This window comes from Kryptolebias marmoratus, linkage group LG17 (assembly GCF_001649575.2).
Source record: "Kryptolebias marmoratus isolate JLee-2015 linkage group LG17, ASM164957v2, whole genome shotgun sequence".
Classification (NCBI taxonomy): Eukaryota; Metazoa; Chordata; class Actinopteri; order Cyprinodontiformes; family Rivulidae; genus Kryptolebias; species Kryptolebias marmoratus.
In genome coordinates this window covers 10,477,203-10,483,923 of record NC_051446.1, presented here as the reverse complement: position 1 = coordinate 10,483,923, position 6,721 = coordinate 10,477,203, and the positions used below count along the sequence as shown (strand labels likewise).

At 39.0% G+C, this 6,721-nt stretch overlaps 1 long non-coding RNA gene across 1 annotated transcript in view; it reads right to left on the bottom strand.

Annotated features, from left to right (window-relative positions):
* Window positions 1-3,516, bottom strand: part of LOC112450512 — a 5,186-nt gene extending 1,670 nt beyond the window's left edge. The window contains exon 1 of the long non-coding RNA XR_003039156.2: window positions 3,217-3,516. This is a non-coding gene — a long non-coding RNA (uncharacterized LOC112450512). The remainder of the gene's footprint in view (window positions 1-3,216) is intronic.
* Window positions 3,517-6,721: the final 3,205 nt, after the last annotated feature.

Below are 6,721 nucleotides of genomic sequence, written 5' to 3'. Positions count from 1 at the left end.
GTTGCTTAAAACATTTACACAGTAAGGTATCTGTTAAATGTGTCCAAAAATGTGGAAAAGCAACTCAGGTTTTGTTAGCTGTTTGAGAAATTTTGTTCTCGCCCACTACGTTTGCTCACATCCTGTGCATCTCCTGGGGGCTAAGCCCCCCTTGTCCTTAAAACCTAGTGACGCCCCTGGTACCACCCATCCACTCATTAATTTGCTTCCCTTTTTGCTTCCTCTCAAACCCCAGCCAGTTTAGGCAGATGGCCGTCCCTCCTGAGCCTAGTTCTGCTGGAGGTTTCTTTCTGTTAAAAGTGAGTCGTTCCTTTCCACTATCGCCAATGTGCTGCTCAGGATGGGAGACGTGAAGATTTGACGCAGTCTGCTGGCTTCCTTAGCTAGATAACTTTTACTAAATGGCATTTTCTAATGTATCTGAATGTCGCAAGTCTATCACAGGGACACGTGGAAGCAAACATGATAGACAACCATTCACACACCTTTTCACACCTAGAGATTATCTAGAGTTACCAGCTGACTTAATATGCATGTTTTTGGCTAGCGGGAGGAAACCAGAGTACCTAGAGAAAACCCACTTGTGCACAGGGAGAACATGCAAACTCCACACAGAAAGGTCAGGAGGATATTCTTCGACCTTCTCGCTGTAAGCTATAATCACTGCCCTGCCATGCAGCCACCTTTAATTAGTGCTGTTTAATTTCATTTTAGCCACATGATTTTGGTACTTAATGTTCTTTTTTCAGTGATTGTAATAAGCTGGAATAAGAAAAACAATTTATATGAAGAGCCAGCATTAAAAAATTACATTTGACAGAAAACAATAAAAAGCACAAAAATTCCTTTTGATTAAAGCCAGGGCAAGATTGAGTTGCAGGTGAGGAAAAAGCAGAAAACGAGGTCGCGAAGTCACGAGTGAAGGCAATGAGAACAAAAAAAAAAAAAATCCAAATCATTTCAAAGTGTGTGAGAAAATCTGAGCGTATCATAAAGAAAGAAAACTGAAACAGATGTTGTACTTTCTTCGGAGCTGAACACAGCACATATGCTGTGTTTAAAATGCCGCTGAGCTTCTCAGCAACCAGAGTAAGAGTGTGGGATTAGCTCATGAGAACACAGTAAACCTGTTAACCTGGCAAACAGCACCGCAACTATTCTTGTATCCATCACTGCTCTGAATATAAAGCGCACGTTTCCAGCTGCATCATGGCGTCGTCTCATTTTCAAAGATCACTGGGTGCAGAACACCCAACGAAGGAAACAGATCCCTTTCCTCTCTTTAGCTCGCTGCTGTCAGTCCTGCAGATGATGCACGTTTGAATCTGTTAAATATGAATAAAACTGCGCTGTAGCTGGCAGGTAACTGGGCTTTTATTTAAAACACTTTAACCCCTTTAGAACTCAGCGACCAATGTTAGTCCACGACTTATTACAAGCTTAAATATAAATGTTACTAAGTGAACACAAAAACCCGTCAAACTATCATTTATATTTGTGGTTACTACTTCCGTCAATTTTGTTTTTACAGCACTAAATGGTTAAAATTTTAGTGACCGGCTAGGAAACGCAACTAGCACATAGCAGCTAAAAATTTGTGATGTGGGCACAAAATGAAACGAACGCTGTTACCTCCTCATCTGGCAGATGTGTGTTTGTCACTAAATGAAGCCGGTTTAGAATTTTCTTTTTTTAAAACTTAAAATAATACAAGTTTAAGTTTGCAGTAAATTCCTTATATATATATATATATAAAAAAACACTTTTCTAGTTTCTTCCACAGGTAAAAGTCCAATAAAACAGAACACCCTTTAAAAATCTCCGTACTTGACATTGTATTTGGCCTGATTTTTCTTGCGTAGGGTTTGTGTGGCGGCGTTGTCGAGACTGTTTGTTCCACCGCGATGAGCAGTTTCCCACGTATTGTGTTCGGCCATGTGCATTTAGCGTAACATTAGAACACATAGATGATCATGCACAGTAGATATTATTAGCAGGCAAAGGCAAGGGTGTGTTGTGGCAGCAATAAATGAATATCCAGGCACTGTCAGATGAAATCACTCAAGCAGGTTTATTTATATAATGTGCACAGAATATAGAGAGCAGTTCTGAACAGGGAAGCTCCGAATCAAAGCTCTGGTTCTCCCAGTCAACACAGGTGCTTTTATTAAAGATATTGAAATACTGGACCAGAAGGAGGAGTTAGGGAAAGGCAAGTCAGCCTGGTTCCCAAGGGAAGAAAATTCAACATCACTTCTATAAACAAGTTCATTCTGTGAGAACCCATGGGACTTGGAACAGAAGTCATAACATTATCAGGACTTATAAACAACAGGTGTTACCCTATAGTAAATTCTGCCATTACAAGTGAGACCATTGCACCATGACACAGTACAGATTCAATTCTGAAGTTTGAACCCGGTTTGTGCTCCGCCTCACAACAAACCTCCACGTTGTCAAACCTCAGAGCGGGACGTCATGACCTTTCACTTTTGGATTGAGGCAGTCAGGCAAACACGAAGCCACATTTGATGGGTAGCCAAACCCAGACTAGAGTCTGATTTGGCTAACTTAGAAACTCGGGAAGGCCGAAAGAGAAGTTACCAGAAATCACACAACAGCGCAATAAACTAACCAAGCCTGCCACACAGCACGAAGGATAAAGATAGCTCACGTGATTCTCTGATGTATGTTAGCTACATGAGCTCTATCTGAGCAAACCACCACTTATAAAAATGTTATACTGTCCCAGTTGTTTGATTTGGGGCAGATAATTCCTTGTCATTTTTTGTGCAGTGCCAGTAGTTTCCAGAAATCTGCTACAACATTTCTGCTCATTGTCTTTCTGTAGCCCACCTTCTTTTGTTCCTGAAGTTCATCCTAAATCTTACTAACTAGGCTGCAATTAAACAAGACATCTGGGATCTCGTCACAAGTTTTTGAGGTTTTATGAAGTGTAAAGTTGCTCGAACTAAAAAGTCAGTGTGGAACTGCTCAAACATTTGTGGACCTCTTCTTGATTTTTCTTAGGGCAGTATTATGTCCGAGCTATTTTAGTGCGACACTCTGGAGATCATGGACATGTATTAAAGGGCACATAAGCAGATTCTCTGTCTGATTTTTAGTCCCACTACGTGCTGTTCTCTCTGAGCACACAATGTCCACCTCCACCTGGGAGCCAAGATGCTGCATCATAATCTTTGGTGATGTTCTTACCGTACTTCTGTGGGAGAGTAATATTTCTTTTTCTTCCAGCCATCGTACACCCTGGTGCTCAGGTGATTTGCATCGGCCATTCAGTTGGATTTATTCCACACCCATAGAGATCATCCTTCAAAAACAACCCAGAAAACAAGCAGTTTTTTTTTTTCCTTCAAATTAAAGTACTTCACATTTTGGTAACAAGCGAACTGATGTGGCTGTGTAAATATTTACAACCATATAGAGTCACTCCTATTTCCTAAATTGTGTTTTAATTGAGCACTTAATTTCCACGTATCGTTGGACTGATACCTGTAACGTATGCAACTCTGCTATGACAAAAAAAAAAATCTGTACAGTCCAGCATCTATGAACTCTAACATTGTACAATGTGATAAACATTTCTATCAAGATTTTATAATGCTGTGCTTGCACAAGGTTACTGTCAGGTGGGGTGAGTAAGGCGAACCCAATGTGCAGACTCATACTCAGAGGAGCTCAAAGTAAAAAAAAAAATTTCTTTACAAAGAAAACAAAAGGCGGACGTGGCAGCAACTGAAAACTAAATAACAAAAACTTACAACATCCAGGGTTGGAAGGAACACGAGAGACAAGACACAAGGATAACCAGGCAGCACATGGGAAAGACAACGAGCCAGTGGAGAAGTGAAGAAGATGAAACAGTTTTAAAGGCAAAGGGTAATTGGGAAGCGGACACGGGAGACAGATTCCAAAAGAGTGACAGGTGCAGATGTGTGTGGCAGGCAAACGAGTGACTGGCTGAGGACAAGTGAATGATGACAGGAACATTACGGGCACAGAGCCAAAACTATGCAAAAACTTATAACAAAACTAAACAAGACATAAAACAGAACTATAGAAACACGAAACAATAAACCCAATACAAAAAAATAACTTCAAGAATAACTTAAAACCCAAATCCCAAATCCTGACAGTTACTTGCAAGTCTGTTATAATTTTTATAATGAGAAGGTGTGAGCTGGTCTTCAGTGGACTTTGTTAAACCAGGCTACACAAACAAAGCATAATGCATGTATAACTTGTTTTGTAGTTCAGCTCTCAGTTCTCAACAGAACCAACACACTATTGTTCCTTTTCAAACTGCAGACATGGGGAATGTTTGTAACATTTTTTTTTCTCTCATAATTAAATAAAAGGACTCAAAGACTGACAGCTGGAGAGAAATGGATTTGAATAAGCATAATGATGGTTTTACATAGTTCGGACAGTCTTGCAGTCTGGCTCTGCCATTGAGAGTAGCAACAGTAATAATGATATGCATCTTCAATACTGAGACAACACACTCACATAAATAATTTCTTCACAAATAGGCATGTTTTTGTAGCATCAGTAGACATTCTGACTCCAAATGAGGACACTGAAACACTGACAATGACTAGCAAAACCACTGATTTTTGTTCAAACTACGCAACAGTTCAGGCTCATTTGAAATTTCCCAGATCCCTGCAGTGAAACTGAAACTTTGTTTTGTTTTTTCATTTTGATATGTGATAGTTTGGGCTTCCTTTGCGTCATTCTGGTATGATGATACTGTGACTTAAGGGGTGTTTGTCCACATATATGAGCCTGGTCGTTCACTGATAGAAAAAGTAGATTTCACATTAGGGCGGCGTTTAGATATTTATGGTTGCCATCGAAAACAAGGCTTGATGAAAAAAAAAATAAAATGCTTAACACTCAAACCTAATCATTATCCCCGAATACCTGACCTATAAAATATGCAATTAATATGTCTCTGTGGTCTTGGAGTTGTAAAAATAGACATTTTTTGTGCCTGGTGGTTGCTATGGGAAAATTAGATCTCTGTTGCAAAGGAAACAAAAAATTACTTCAGGGTAATGAAAATAATAAAAACTGGGAAGCTAAATCAATCCAGCAGCTGACACCTGAATGTTACATACATGAGAACAACATAATAAATAATAGCAGATTTCTGATCAGGTTATAAAACACAAAATCTAATTTCTTTTTAGTAGAGAGTTGTTTTTCTGAAACAGGAAATGATTTGAGGGCCAAGCATGGAATTTTTTTAAAGATATATTGGGACATCTCTGACTTAAATAAACCAAAAGATAGAAAGAAAGTAATTTATTTTAGCTTCTTGGTGTGTGACTGGATTGCCTGTTGGTTGGCAAAGCCTGAAAAGGTTTGACTTTTTTTTTTAGTTTTTCATAGCTTTTGTGGATGCAGACTGACTGTGACACATTTGGATATTTATGTAAATGTGATATCTCAGGTTTTCTTTCCCTTCCAATATATTTACAAAATTGTCCAAAATTTTGATTTTATGTTTTCGTTATGGGTTACTGATTGGAGATTATTAAAAACAACAACAACAAAACCTGTATAACCAAGCTTCAAAATAAAATCTGAATATTTTCTGAAGCCCCTGTAAATTTTCTTCAAGACAGCTGTGGTCCTAAGAGCTAACCTGTTACTCCAAAACAAGTTGTTGGTTAACACGCAGTGGCAACATCTGAAAAATGAGGAGATAACTAAGGTCTTGTCCACATGGGAATTGTTTTTGTCCCTAACAATTTTTTTTTAATTTGTAGTTTCTTAAACATACCTAGTAAACATAGCACCATTTCTACCAATGTTTTCATCCACATGGAGACGCAGCGAATGACTCAAACTGCTGTAGTGACTATGCCAGGCCTATATGTGGCGTTGCAACACTGCCGTGAAAATACACCAGAAACGGTAAACAAGACGTGGAGCGTGCGCATAAAGCTTACCCAAACTGTAAACACAAGAAGGAAAAAGACGAGGTTGGTGAAAACAGGAGCAGGAATCGAATCCTTTTTGTGGTTCGACGATGAAGGGGAATTTCTACTTTGTGGCGCATTAGACTACAAGACCTCAGAAGAGCAGGAGAGTGTTGACTGAGAGTCCTGTCAGTTCAAACACAACACAATGGATGCTTTCAGGTGGGAACTCTGTCTGCATTTGGGTTCAAACCATCCACCATTCATCAAACCCGACATGGCAGGGTTTGGATGCTTTTCAGAATGGGATAGCTGGAGGATATTATTTTACTCACAAGTGTCGGCCATTTAAAACCATTCTGATTTCCCAAATTTACTAAATGTATACTTAATGTATATTGTACTTGATGTTCTTCTGCAAAATGTTTTTCATGTGTTGTAGACATTTCTTGATTGATGAAATTTAAATAGTGACTAAGAAACCTTGCAGGACTTAGATTATTTGTTGTAATAATAAGGGGGGTTTGCTCTGCTTTATTTAAATCAATGTTGTTGGTTATCAGCTTATCTGCTCATAGAAGTAATACAGTATACAAAGGTTTTGCTGTAGTTGTGAAAAACTAGCATCTGCAGAACAAACGCAAGCATGTAATCTGTCATTATCTTACAGTCGACGCATTCGTCACCCTGGGGGATGTAGGTGGGTCTATGACGTTATAGTTTTAACAAGGTTGCGTTTTGTGTCCTCCTCACACACATACACACAAAAA